This window comes from Artibeus jamaicensis, unplaced genomic scaffold (assembly GCF_021234435.1).
Source record: "Artibeus jamaicensis isolate MK-2021 breed Jamaican fruit bat unplaced genomic scaffold, CSHL_Jam_final contig_519, whole genome shotgun sequence".
NCBI lineage: Eukaryota > Metazoa > Chordata > Mammalia > Chiroptera > Phyllostomidae > Artibeus > Artibeus jamaicensis.
In genome coordinates, this window is record NW_026521871.1 from 5158126 (window position 1) to 5173389 (window position 15264).

At 38.2% G+C, this 15264-nt stretch overlaps 1 protein-coding gene across 4 annotated transcripts in view; it reads left to right on the forward strand.

The window, feature by feature from the left end:
- Positions 1-15264, forward strand: part of FHIT (fragile histidine triad diadenosine triphosphatase) — a 1463343-nt gene that overhangs the window by 153485 nt on the left and 1294594 nt on the right. The gene's annotated exons all lie outside the window — the stretch shown is intronic.

A 15264-nucleotide genomic window follows, 5' to 3' on the forward strand; every position in this document is an offset into this window, starting at 1 on the left:
TTAAATTTTTATATCCTTGGAGTAGCCTGACACATAGAAGGCAGTTAACAAATCATTGCTGGTGTAGCTCAGTGGATTGATTGCGGGCTGCAAACCAAAGGGTCACTGGTTCGATTCCCAGTCAGGGCACATGCCTGGGTTGCAGGCCAGGTCCCCAGTAGGAGGCTCACTAGAGGCAACCACACGCTGATATTTCTATTCCTCTCTTTCTCCTTCCCTTTCCCTCTCTCTAAAAAATAAATACACAAAATCTTTTTTAAAAAAGAAATAAATGAAGAAAAAAATAAAGTATTGTTTATTATCAAAATGTGTTGAAATGTATATACAGTGCTTGGTAGATAGTATTAAATTAATATACACTTGTTCCTTACTTGACTCTTTGTTTAATTTTCCTCAGTTGTATTGAAAAGATTTCCTTGGGTTCTTTAGTATGAGATTTACTGAAAAAGATGATGTGTTCTACTGACTTCGTTTGGTTCTCTGAAGGGTTTTAGCTTTTTTAGCTTATTTCTATGCAGTGGACTTCCTAACTTGACATCCTTTCAGATTTGTTAGGTCCTAACACTTAGTTCTTTTGGTAACTAGAAAAAGATTTTCAAGTGAAATTTCCTATGAGGGTGGATGCCATCAAAAAATATTTTCTGAGTATGTGTGTGCATGTGTGTTTATTTCGTTCATTAAAAACAAACATCCCTTATAGCACTCTTCCCACCCTTCACAGAAGGAAAGAGAGCTAATAAAACTAGGTGGGCAGTGAGGGTTCACTGCTACAGATCAGACCAAAGGCTGATGCAGCAGTTCTCACCACGAATGTCCAGATGATTTCAGAGAGTGACAGCAGCTTCCTGTAGTACCTGACTTATTTTCCGAAAGGAGCTTGGCCAGAGATGAAGATGTTTTTGGCAGGACACCAGGATGTACTTGTTACTTGCTCAGTTTTTCATACAGGAAGAGTGCTTGCTTCTCCATTTTTGGTTTTTACAGTTTTGTCTGAGCCTTGCTTTTCCATGTCTGGCGTTGCTTCCACAGAACTTCCAGCTTGATGCTTTTTACAAAGGGTCACCCATTTAAATGCCCTTGGAAGCCACCTGGATAGATTCTGTTACTGAGAAAAGGAGGTTAGGTAAGACATTCTGTAGTGTAGAGAGTTATGTCCTCATTTTCTTCATTTTTCTTGAAATGCTCAGTCCCCTTATCCCATCTTTATTTTCTACTTGTGATGGAGATATACCAATGTGAAATATTTGTATTTGACCTTTACTGTAAGAAAACTAACACTACACTTAAGAAAAGGGAAGGTAATTGACATTTGGCTTCAGTGGCAGGGAGACTACAGTAGCTAGTGCAGTCAAGGAAAACTTCTGAATGCTTTCCCCACTCCAATGGCAGCAGCCTTAACTCTGCCCCCATGGTTGCCTCATGTGGGGTCAGAGCTTCCAGCAGTCTCTGAGAAATCTCTCAATTTAAAAATGCTGAAAAGGATTTTAAAATGTTAAAACACTAAGTCAGCCATTACCCTATATTCCAAATGAAACAGAACAATGGACCAATATTCAACCTCTGCTGTATTAACAGTACTGCAGAATTAGTATTTTCATTCTTCCATACTGTTCTAGCTCTGAACAAAAACAAGATTGTAGTTAGAGCTGTCTTGTTTTCAAAAATCACTTAAATGCCCTTTCAAAAAGAGAAGACTCTGTGGTGTGCTCTTCTGAGTTTATGGCAAACCTCTGAAGGATTCTATAAGATAAATGAGTTAGTTGTTTTTCACTAAGTACTAAAGGCTTAAGGGGTTTTGTGTGTTCTTACTCTTGTTTTCCATTTGGCATGCACTACTTATGCTTTAAAAAAATTAAACTGATGTGCAGTGAGAAAAAGTTACTGGAGCTTGAAAGTTGGTTAATATCAATTACATTCTCGTGTCTAATAACCCATGCCTGGGAAATGCAACTTGTTTGTTATAAATACCCCATGCCGAATCAAGAGTAAACAGCTGCTTTGTTTTAGTTGGTATTTACAACACCACTCTAACTACTTTGACCCTCTTCAAGGAGGTGATGAAGAGCTGGGTGCCAGTGATGTTGATAAACTGTGGCAATTTCTGCATTGTGTCCTTTAGCTGCCTCTGCTTCAGCCTCCATTATTTAAATTGCTAGTCATTACAGTCAAGCCATTAACTGGAAATGCAGCAAAATGACACAGGAACAGGGCCAGCAAGACACTGTTTGTCCTTCTATTGAGTGCCACATTCTGGGGTGGGAGCAACAGTCGTAAAGAGAAAACACACAAAGCAACCCCCAAAGGCATGAACACTCATGAGTTCTTTGTAGTGCTGGTAGAATGTGGTGAGTTCACATTTGTAAGTACTTTTTGGACATTAGACACAAATCACAGATAATATTCCAGGCTTTAAGCAATTTATATTTTATTTTTCACCAAAATAGAAGATATCTAAGTATATTTCAGGCTGGTTTATTCTTATCCATTGGGATCAGATACAATAGGATATGGGAAAAGGAGATTGTTCAATCTGTGGTGTGGAACTAAATTGAGTAATTGCCCAGTCACTTGGCTCAAATCAATGCCATTTTTAGAAAAGTGCCTATTTTCTAACTATAGAGCCTCATAGGCCAAGTAACTTGTCAGTCTTCATTGCTTGATTAAGACACAGTTATTACAGTGTATGCCTATTCAATTAACAGATGCTGTCTTATGATCTAATACAGTGATTTTCAACTGGTGTCCTGTGGCACAGCCAAGAATTTTTAAAACATGCAATATTTGACTGTTTAGTCAAGGGCACTGACCTCTTTCACCTTATATTGTCAAATTTTAAAAAAATGACAACAGCCAACACAACAATAGCCATTCAGTGTAAATGAATCAAAATTATACCTATTTTTTGGTGTACCACAGCATTTTAGTAATTAGTTTATATGTGCTATGAGATGGAAAAGGTTGAAAATCGTTGATCTCTTAGCACACACTCTATCTATCCTGATCTATCTAGGGAATTGTTTCTGGCCAGTTTTTCAAGACCTCAGGGAGGGAGGTCTCTTATTTTTCAGGGCTTTTTGAAAAGACCTATAATTCCTATTAGCAGGATATAATCTGTTGCAGCACAAATCCTTCCTTGGAAAACTTTGTTCATCATTTATTAAGACCTTTATGTTGAAATTGAAAAATTGGGCTCCTGTGCATGTTTTGGGAGAGAAGGAAAGGTCTGTTTACCTCTTTTATTCTTTCACATTTTCTGTAAACTATGTGTACAAACTATAAACAAATTTGTTATACATTGGAGGTCTGTCCAGAAAGTATCCAGCCATGCACTATGAAAAATAGAGACATTTATTGAAGAAGATACAAGAAACATTGTACATGGGACACTGATTCCTCAGTCCTCTTCAAAGTAGGCAGTTGGTTCCTCATACAGTTCTCCCAGTTGCCATCAGCTACCCTGTCGTATTTTCTTGAATCTCATTAATGGTCTGAAATCTCTCTTTCAAAGGTGATTTTAGTTTTGGGAAAAGCCAGAAGTTGCAGGGTGTCAAATTTAGACTGTAAGGGGGCTGAGTCACCTGGGTGCTTTGATGTTTGACAAAAAAACTCTGCATGAGACATGATGTTTGGCCAAAGACAGGATGCATGAGCGGGCACATCGTTCTGATGAAGCTACCAATCAACACTTGCCCATACCTGAGACCTTCTGAATCATCTGAATATCTTCTGGGGAAGAAAAATGTTTAAACTTAATGCAAAATTTGATGAAGATTTGTTGCTTTATTCAGTCATTTTGAATGTGATGGCCACATAATACACGTGCTCACTCAATAGCATCTACCACCTCCACTGACTAGTACAGTGAAGCCATCATTGTTCACACATGCACTTTACAGTCCACTCTCCTTGGCTGCGAGGTTACATCAAGATTTTGGAAACCATTCTTATTATATTAACAAGGGTTGGTCTTTTTATGGACAGACCTCATAAATTTGGAGTATGAGAGAAAGAAGGGAAGACTAATGTTTGTTGAACTCAGCTCTTTGTCCAGGGCTCAGCAGGTATTTTTCTGTATCACTTATAATTCTTTTAGATGAACATATTAGAAATCCCAGTTCAACTGACTTAAACAAAAATGTTAAGATGTAGATGAAGTAAATAAGGCCTTTCAAGAATTCAGCAACATTATTGAGAATGAGGGTTCTTTTCATCTTTTATTTCTACCCTCTTCCATGTATTACTTTCCTGTGCAAGTTTGTCCACTTATAGTCCAGGTTGACTAGACTATATCATACAATTTGATATTGTATGTCTAACAAAGTTGAAATAAAAACCTCCATAAGTGCTATTGCATTGTTAAAATGTTCAGGTCTGGTAAATTGTTTGGTTCATAAATAAATAATTTTAACTTTCATGATAGTGGAGAAGAGGAAAGGTGGTATGAGACTTACTGAATAGACCAATAATTCATTCTCTTGAAGCCAAGATAAACAGCACCATGAATTAAATGACAGAACATTGGATGGCAGGCTACATTATCTTAGGACTGGGCAGTTATTAGTAGTATATGTATCCACAAGACATAACACTGCTGTTATTTACCCAGGGTTGTCAAAAGGAGGTGCTCTCAAAAAGTGTCCTGGAAAGGAGCAATTGGCAATTGCTGGGCAGCACCATGTTGTTAGCAAAGAAAAGGAGCAGAAAGCAAGAAGTTCTTGTGCATTGTTCCTTCTCCCATCATCCAGATGGAGCCAGAGAGATTAAAATGGAATATAATAGGATGGGGAGAAAGAGGTGAATTAGAGGCAGCTGAGATTTGCAAATTTCCCAACAAGTCCTTCTATTTCAGTGGAGGTATTTGAGTAATTTTTACTGGCATGTGAAATGTGTTCAGTGACCTACACAAACCTGGAGGAGGAGACACAGTATGTTGAATGCCTACCTCTTCTCTGAACTTTACTTCCTGCTGTGGAGTCCACAATCTGGCCTTCAACCAATTACTTCATGCTTTGACATAGTTATGTCTACCTTTTTATGCTGAAACTCATGAATTCATTAATCAATTTATTCTCTCACACATTAAATAATGATCAGTTAAGGTCTGTGTGCAGGGTGCCATGCCAATCAAAATACACTTTTCTGATCTAATCTTCCATTATCTAATCCTCTTATCTGTTCATTGTTAGTGTGCATGAATGTTTCATTGAAGCTTGATTCTTTCAGGATAGCATTTTGAGGAAGGCTTTGTTCATGTTTGAATACATATCACATTAGTCTTCTGGTCAAGATGGAGGCATAGGTACGCATGCTTTGCCTCCTCATGTAACCCAGGAAAGAATTACAACTAATAACACAAAAAATAACACAATAACACACAAAACAATTAGAAAATTGAGCTGTATAGAAGTCTGACAACCAAAGATTTAAAGAAGCCACATTCATCCAGATGGAGAGGAGGGGTGGAGTTGTGGAGATGAGTGGAGAGGAGCTGAGACATGATGTGACTGAAGAGATGGTGGTGGTGTAATGGATGGTCCCACATTCATGTATGGTGGATAAAATTCAGAAGGGATAATTTGGGAGCAAGTTACCCCAGCCTCAGGCCACCATACAGCTCCAGTTTCCAGTACTGGAAAGATAATCTCTATAACTTCTCACTCTAAAAACCAGTGGGGGTCGGGGTACAGAAGAAGCTGCTGTATTTTCAGGAGACTCCATTTAAAGGGCTTACACAGACTTAGAACATAGTCAAACCCACACACTCTGGGAATCAGCACCAAGACAACAGACAGCTGGAAGAGCACCAAACACGTATAGGAAGTGTATGAAGTGACTGGAAATGGGGCAAATCTCAGAAGCCAGACAGAGGCATTGTCTCCTCTCTGAACCCTCCCCCCACACAGAGCCACATAGCGGTGAAGCAAGTAGCTCTGCCCTGGTGATTACCTAAGTCTCTACCCCACACAATTTGTAGGTGCCTTTTCTACAACAGTCCATGCTTCTAAGACAGGGAGTCAAAGCAGCTCTACCTAATACACAGAAACAAACACACAGAGGCTGCCAAGTTGAGACAAAGAAATATTGCCCAAATGAAAGAACAGAACAAAACCCCCAAAACAGAGATAACCAACCCATCAGATGCAGAGTTCAGAACACTGGTGATTAGGATGCTCAAAGAACTCATTGAGTATGGCATCAACATAAAGGAAGAAATAAAGGCTACACTAAGTGAAATAAAGAAAAATCAATGGGGAACCATCAGTGGAGGGGAAGAAGCCAAGATTCAAATCAACGATTTGGAACATAAGTAAGAAATAAGCATTCAACCAGAACAATAAGAAGAAAAAAGAATTAAAAAAAAAAAAAACAAGGATAGTGTAAGGATCCTCTGGGACATCTCCAAATGTACCAACATCTGAATCATCAGGATGCAAGAAGGAGAAGAACAGAAAGAAACTGAAAATTTATTTGAAAAAATAATGAAAGAAAAATTCCCTATTTTGGTGAAGGAAATAGACATACAAGCCCAGGAAGCACAGAGTCCTAAACAAGTTGGAACCAAAGAGTACCACACCAAGACACATCATAATTAAAATGCCAAAAGTTAGAGATGAAAAGAGAATCTTAAAAGCAGCAAAAGAAAAGCAGAGTTACCTAGAAAGGAGTTCCCATAAGACGTATCAGCTGATTTTTCAAAAGTTTTTTGATAGTTTTGATTTTTCAAAAAAAATTTCAGAGCAGCAACTGGGGTAAATTTATTTTTTACAGGGCCTGACTGGCTTGGAGCAGAGTACAAAGGCACTGGAGCATGTGAGCCTCTTACGGACTGGAATTCAGCTTGGGTAGTAACTGAAGAGGTGTGCTGGGGTGCACAAGGATGGGGATGATCCTCCCAGAACTTAAGTGAAGGGTGCTTGGGGAATGAGCAGGCAATAAGAGACTGTCAAGAAGTATTCAAAGTGATGATAAGCAAGGACCTTCATCCTAGACTATTCTATCCAGCAAAGCTATCATTGAAAATGGAAGGGTAGATAAAGTGCTTTCCAGACAAGGAAAAACTAAAAGAGTTCATCATCATCAAGCCCTTATTACATAAAATGTTAAAGGGAATTATATAAGAAAAAGAAGATCAAAACTATGAACATTAAAACAGCAATAAATTCACAAGTTTCAACAACTGAATGTAAAAGAGAAACTAAGCAAACAATCAGAATAGGAACAAAATCATAGATATGGAGATCATTTGGAGGGTTGTCAACTTAGAGGGGGAAAGGGGAGAATTGGGCAAAAGGGCAGGGATTAAGAAGCATAATTGATAGGAACAAAATATACAGGAGGGTGTTAAGTATAGCATAGGAAATACAGAAGCCAAAGGACTTATATGCATGACCCATAGACATAAGATAAGGTGGTAATGATGGAGGGAATGGGGGTACTGGATGGAGAGGGACAAAAGCAGAAAATTGGAACAACTGTAATAGCATAATCAAAAAGGTATATTTAAAAAATACCACATTACTTACTAAATACCATGTGTGGGATATTGAGCTAAATTTCAGGGATATCATAAGATTAAAGTCATCTGGGCAGGATATGATGTTAGAAAGGATGGTATTGTTAGGTGTGAAATTGTTTTTTGCTCCCTGCTACTACAGACTATCTCCTTTAGTTCTCAAAATCACACTCTTGATTTGGTTGGGCAAGAATTAAAATACACAGAACCATACCTTGTTTTCTCACAGTGGTTAGTAACTGCACAGTCTAAAGGAGTTGGGAGAACAGGCTCATCAGCTTAATAGGGGTCCTTTATCTTGGCTGCCTGTTAGAATCACTTGGGGAATGTGGAAAATAGCCACTGTGTCTATGCCACGATCCAGACCAATTATATCAGAATTCATGGGTTGTGTGAACTCTGTGTGTGTTTAAAGCTTCTGAGATGATTATAGTATGCAACCTTTTGGAGTATTTTGTGCAGCCAAAGTTGAAAAGCACCAACTTAGAAGGTGCATTGACTTACTACCCCTCACACCAAAGCCACCTTTACTGCTTTTCCAAGGAGCTTAATTCCATGATATGTGCCACAAAGAAACTGGTCCATGGTCAGTTAGTTTTGAGAAACTGTCATCCTTGGAAGTTCACAACATCCATTGGCATTTTATGATAGTCCTGCCATAAAACATCTGTTAAACTTAACAGACATTTTCTATTCTGTTCTTTTTATCTATTGTTTTTTCCAGGAGTGCCTTGCTTGCATTCTCTCTCTTTTTCTTACTTAAGAATTTCACTGAATATAGTGTAAGAAATGGCTAGATTATTCAAGACTTGATTATGTAATCCTGGGATGATTTTAGATCCTTGTTTTTCTCTTATTGGGTCTCCCTTTGTGCCCCCCCAAATATTATATTTATTTATCTTGGAAGGAAGAGAAGAAAGAGAAACATCAATGTAGTCCTTTCATCATCCCTCCTCCAGCCACACCAGCCAGGGCATGTGCCCCCTTTTTAAATTACTTTTTGAGTAGACATAGGGCCCAGTGAAGAGCTAAAATTTCAGTCAATTCATTTGTTACAAGCCTTTAGCAACAGTTTTAAACAATGTAAAATAAACTGCTGCAGAAGAGACTGGTCGTTCTTGCCTTTGCTATAGTAGTGCTTCTCAAAGTGTGGTCCCAGAATTAGCAGCATCAGAATGAACTGGTATGGTGAGCAGAATTATGGCTTCTCCCAAAGATGTCTATACTCTAATGTCCAAAATGGGTGAGTGTGTCAAAAGGTAATTTGCATATGTAATTTATAGATTATGAGCTGAGATGTTGGGATCATTTTGGATGATCTGGGTGGGCCCAATGAAATAATGTGAGCTCTTAAAATCAAAGAAGCTTTTGACTGCAATCAAGAGAGTTGATACAAGAGGCAGGAAAGATTCAAAGCATTGAAAGAACAGAAAACATCATTACTGACTTGGGCAGGGAGGGAGGGATCCACATGCTGAGCAATGTGGGTGGCCTCCAGAAGATGAGAATGGCCATCAGCTCACAGCCAATAAGGAAATAGAGACCTCAGAACTGAATTCTGCAAGCAGCCTGAATGAACAATGAAACAGAGCCTTGCCTGGAGTCTCCAGAGAGGAATACATTGTGCCTACACCTGGATTTTAGCCTGGTGAAACATATGTCAGCCTTCTGACCTACAGAACAGTGACATAGTGAATTTGCAATGTTTTAAGCCCTAAGTTTGTGATAATTTGTTCTGACAGCAAGAGAAAGCTAATATACCTGAAAACTTGTTGAAATGGAAATTTACAGTCCTTACCCCAGACCTACTGAATTAGAAACTGGAGGGGTCTGGTTGGTGAGGTGTTTGCAGTTGAGTTAAACAAGCTCTCCACATGGTTGTTCTGATATGCTAAAGTTTGAGAACCACTAGAAGACAGTAAAGAATTCCCAAATGTTAAGTAAATATATGGCTGCCAAGAACAAAGTTTGCTTTTCCTACTTTCATTGCAGGTGGATATGGCTGTGTGACTGAGTTCTCACCAAACAGGTTGCGCAGTAAAGGGTTAGTTAATTTAGCAGGCTTGGGGGTGTTAAAACTCTGCATGATAGGAGGAAAAGACTATCTTTAACTGATCCTGGGAAATAGTCTGGAGACCGTGAAATATTCTGTGGGATTGGAGTGACTTTTTATACCTGAGAACTTGGACCATGCTGAAAAGTTTATGCTAGCCATGTGATCTGTGGTGAATGCCTGGCTGTGGCCAGGCTCTATCAGTTTGACCTCTGGAGAACCTGGAGTTGATAGATAATTGCCCCAGTCTTCGTCAGTTAGATGCACAGTTGTGAGATACCCTCTGCACAGTTCCTTATGTGGTCTCCAGAAGCTCAAGATATAATTTCAGTTGCCCATAGATATAACCAGCTCGATGCATGCTTTATTACTGTCCCCCTTCCTTTCTAGTTCATACTTCCCCTTTTCTCTTAATCCAGTTTCCGAGGATCACCTTGCAAATAAGCTGTCTGAGCCTATGCCCTAGGTCCTTTTCTGAGGCTTTGCTTTTAGGAGAATCCAAACTAGGAGAATCCTTAAAGAGACAGGGTGTCAAAGTTCTCTCTTGCTTCTGACTGGGATGGAGATATAATGCCTTATCTATAGCTTTCGACTATGTTAAGGAAGGCCATCCTGTAGTAACGGAGAAGTAGTAAGTTAGAAGGCATGTGGGTCTGTAAAGAATTTGTAGAACTGCCATACCTGCCCTGGATTGCTTACCTTCAAGCTTGTTAAATGAGAGAATAAAAGCTTGTGTGTTTAAGCCACTGTTGATTTGGGGGGTAGGGAGTTAAGGGAGTGTCTCATGTGTAGCTTAACCAAACTCTGACTAGCATAGTAACCAATGGCTGAATGGAGAATTTGGTTTGTCATCTGGTTGAAATTAATTTGTTTCTCACCTTCATTACCACCACAATTAAGGGTTGGTTTCATGAGGAACCACGCATGTTATTTTGGAAAAGACTATTCATTAATACAGGAGTAAAACAACTTATTTTCTGTGTTGACCCCTAAGGAGCTGTGTATCCCATATTCTCTTGGATTAAACTGCTTGATCTTAGGGTCTCTCCTTATTTTTGCAAACCATGGTTCTATGAATTTAAGGTATTAAAAAACTGACATGTAAAAACAAAACAGTCAGATTATTATGAAATGTAAATATAGGACATCATCTGTATTTGCATTTTGAAATTTTCTTACTAATAGAATGATAAGCGCACCATAGCCTGTGTGTGCATGTGTTTTTAAAAATGACTTGAGGCATTATTAAAATTCACCATATTACTCACTGTGAAGACTCAAACTTCCCTTGAATATTGGAAGATGTTTACAAAACTCTGTTCATCTGATAGTGATTCTTTGGGCTGATAAGAACCTTTACATGTTCTTTTTCTTTGCCAGGGTGGTACCCAATCAGTCTATATAATGAGACAGGCCAAAGGATGGGGAATTATGTCCCAGGACAGTCTTCACTCTGTCATTTGGCTTTGCATGCAGAAACCACAATTTATGATGTGATCAAGAATGATATAAGTTGGCAGTATAATGAGCTTGGGAATGTTGGATAGCAGATATGTACACCATGACCTTTGCTGGATGGGAAGTGTCAGACTTGGGCACATGCATATCAGTTATAGAGAAAGAACCTCCTTCAGGGAGTCAAGGGTTGTGAATTTTGTTTCTAGGCAGCATTTACCCTGTTGCCTGGCAACCATGAGAGCAGTTAAGTCCTTGCAATATAATGTTGTAAAGTATTTCATTCATCTCAAAAAGCTAACAGTATAATTTAAATTTTTGAAGCAGAGTGTGGGTGTTCTCAACTGGCAGAGCTTTATCTCACATCAAGCCACAGACTCCAAATACATAAACTTGATGTTGCTGATGGTTTTCCACATTAGAGATATTGCAAACAAAGGACTAGAACTTTGAGATGAGAGACATCCTTCTTTAGAATGTAGTCAGTACCAAGTAACAGAAAACCCAACCTAAAATACAAGGACATTTACTATTCTCTGAACAGGAAGCCTGTTTTAGCTGTTCAACAGGGACCCATGCCCCTTCCACTTCCATTACACCATCAGTGCTATGTGGGCCTTTATCCTCAGGATTGTTGCCTCATATTCACAAGAAGGCCACCAGGCTTTCAATACTACAGTGTTGCAGGTTAGTAGCCAACAAAGGTTAGGAGGGAAGGGGACAAAAAGGGCCTTGTGTGTGTGTTTTTTTTAAGAGAAGAAAATATTTCTGTAGCATTTTTTGTTTCTGTTTTGTGAGAACTGGATCACATGTTTATCTCCTCCAAAACTAGCCACTGGCAAAGGATAATTTAGCTACCTTCACTGGCTTAGGCCAATTATGATTCAGCCTCTTGGGCTGAGGACAGAGTTTGTCTTCCCTGGGCACATTGCCATGTTCTAAATTCTTGAGAAAGACCAGGGTATATTAGCAAGGATGAAGGACAGGTAGATGCTAGGAAAGCATGTCCTGCTAGATTTAGGGGCTGCTAAATCTCCTTCCATGTTATTGTTTATATGTAAGGCAGAAGTTTCAAACTCACCCTTAAAATGTTTTTAAAATTAGAATTTATAAATAGGAACATGTTGTATTAAAATAGAATTTTTTACTTCTCAAATGAAAAAAAAAATTGATGATCTTGGAAATACTACTGCACTCTTCAGATGGGGTATGTGCATCCCACTTCCCACCACTCTGTTTGCCATGCACTTGGCCTTTTTTACTCATGAGTGTTACTTTCCTGGCTACCATACACATTTGTGCCTGCCAACCTTAACTAGATGCTTTTTTAGTTACACGAACACATTTTGAAGCAAGAGACTTCCAATCAGGCTGGTTCATTATGCTCCAGTACACTAGCTACCATCATTCTCTTTCACCTTTCCTGTGTTTGCAATTTTTTTCTCTTCTGGTGTATGTTTATTTTATGGCTGTGGAACAAAGTATAGTGTGGTGGTCAGGAGGATGGCTTTTGACATAATACAGAAATGGTTTGAGCCATGGCAATATCACTCATCAACTGTGATCACATATTCACATACATCTATAAAATAGAATAATAATGGCGCCTACCTCATGTGGTTGATTAGAGAATTAGCCCAGTGCTTGGTTCACATAATGCTAATCTTAAAGAAAATATTTCTTTAGCATCTTTAAAGATGATGATGATGAAGATGATAATGTCCCTATTAGTTTGTGTTTATTATCAGTTTGTCCTTTGAGACACCATTTTGGAATGCAAAACTACAGCCTCATCAGTGAGTGTTGCTGAAGAATGGCAACTACATGTCCTGTGGAGCTAGAAGACAGTCCTTTGTGCTTGAGGGACAGTATCCACTTGGAATAATATTTTCTACTCATTTTAAGATAGACTCAGATCCACCTAATTCTTGCCTCTAGGTAAGGTACACAGCTCCCAGAAAGTCAGTTCTGTACTCAAGATTTGCTCATTTCTATGCAGACTAGGGCACATTGTGCATTCATATTGTCAAGAAACTTGATATTTTACTTTATGCCTAGGGATATGGAGATAATTCTGGATACCTCTAATGGCCTTGGAGAGTAATTTTTCCCTACCGATATATATATATATATATACACATATATGTATATATATGTATATATATTTACATTTATATATTTATATATATAAATAAAATACTGTATTATTTGATTTTGGTCTATATTTCATAAGATTTATCCATTTGTAACTCAATCTGGAAAGATTCAGGGGTTTATCATATAAATGAGGTCAGCTTAGAAGAGTTATTTGGGAGAGGCACACAAGACATTTTGAAATTGGGTATTTGCTTTATTTTATTCTCAGAACTGATTGAGTAGGTCCTAGTTAGTTAGGAATCACAAAGGGAAACTTAGGAACTCATTATTTTCATAATTTAATTAAAAATTTGTTGAAAGGTATAATGACCACGGTGGCAAAAATGTGGGGGATATAGACACATAGACTCTGTTGTGAGTGTAAATAAATATGGCACACTTGGGCCAGGCAGCTTGGAACTATCAGCCTTTGTTTGGAATGTTTTGACCTAGAAATTCTTTCAAATTTTTAACACATACTCTGCAGATATACTTGATCAACTATACAAAGTATTTCATTGCATGATTGCTTGTAGTAATTGAAAGTAAATTATACTTTCATGTATATATATCCACATTATATATATCATGAATGTGGTTTTCCTAGGGTGAGGGTATTACCCTTATACTCCAATTTCCTGAAATATGGGGAACTCGACTGCATAATTTCTGGTAGTGGGGGACTGCATTCTTGCTTTCCTCTAAAAAAAGGAAGTAAATTACTCATCCAGGAGGACTTGCTCAGATATTACCAATGTATAGATATTATATGTCTATTCAGTGAAACTACTCTGCAGCCATAAAAAAGCATGGAGTATATCTCTATGAATTAACATGAAAAGCATGAGGCAGAACACTATGTGTTATATGATCCTGTGTAAAAATGTATGTTTGTTTTAAAAAACAAAGTCCATGCAAAATTGTTAATATTGGTTCTCTTACAGAATGAAATTATTTATTTTTATTATTTTAAATTTATTTAATTATTGTTTAAGTACACTTTTCTATCTTTTACTCCCATCTCAGCCCACCTCCCCCCCGTGCTCCCCACCTCCCTCCTATTTCCCCCCCTGCCACGCCTTAGTTTTTGTCCATGTGTCCTTTATACTTGTTCCTGTGAATCCTTCTTCTTTTCCCCTAAAATTCTCTCCCCTTTTCCCTCTGGTCCTTGTCAGCCTGTTCTGTATTTCAGTGTCTTTGGTTATATCTTGCTTGCTTGTTTGTTTTGTTGTTTAGGTTCCTGTTAAAGGTGAGATTATATGGTATTTGTCTTTCACTGCCTGGTTTATTTCACTCAGAATAATGCTTTCCAGTTCCATCCATGCTGTTGCAAAGAGTAGTAGCCCCTTCTTTCTTTCTGCTGTATAGAATTCCATTGTGTAAATGTACCATAGTTTTTGGATCCATTCATTTTATTGATGGGCACCTAGGTTGCTTCCAGCACTTGGCTATTGTAAATTGTACTGCTATGAACATTGGTGTACATAGGTTCTTTTGGATTGGTGTTTCAGGTTTCTTACGATATACTCCTAATAGTGGAATGCTGTGTCAAAAGGCATATTCATTTTTAGTTTTCTGAGAAAATTCCATACTGTTTTCCACAGTGGTTGTACCAATCTGCAATCCCACCAACAGTGAACTAGGGTCCCCTTTTCCCCACAACCTCTTTAACACTTGTTGTTTGTTGTTTTGTTTATGATGGTCATTCTGATTGGTGTAAAGTGGTATCTCATTGTGGTTTTAATTTGCATCTCTCTGATAGCTAGCAATATTGAGCATTTTTTCATGTGAGTCTGGATCCTCTGTATGTCCTCCTTGGAGAAGTGTTTGTTCAAGTCCTTTGCCCATTCTTTAATTGGGTTGCTTGTCTTTGTAGAGTGGAGTCATGTAAGTTTTTTATATATTCTGGAGATTAACCCCTTGTGTGAGGTATCATTGGCAAATATGTTTTCCCATAGAGTTGGTTCTCTTTTTATTTTAATATTGTTTTCTTTAGTCTTGAAGAAGCTTTTTATTTTGATGAGATCCCATTTGTTTATTCTTTCCTTTATGTCCCTTGCTCTAGGGGACATATCAGTAAAAATGTTGTTGCATCAAATATCTGAGA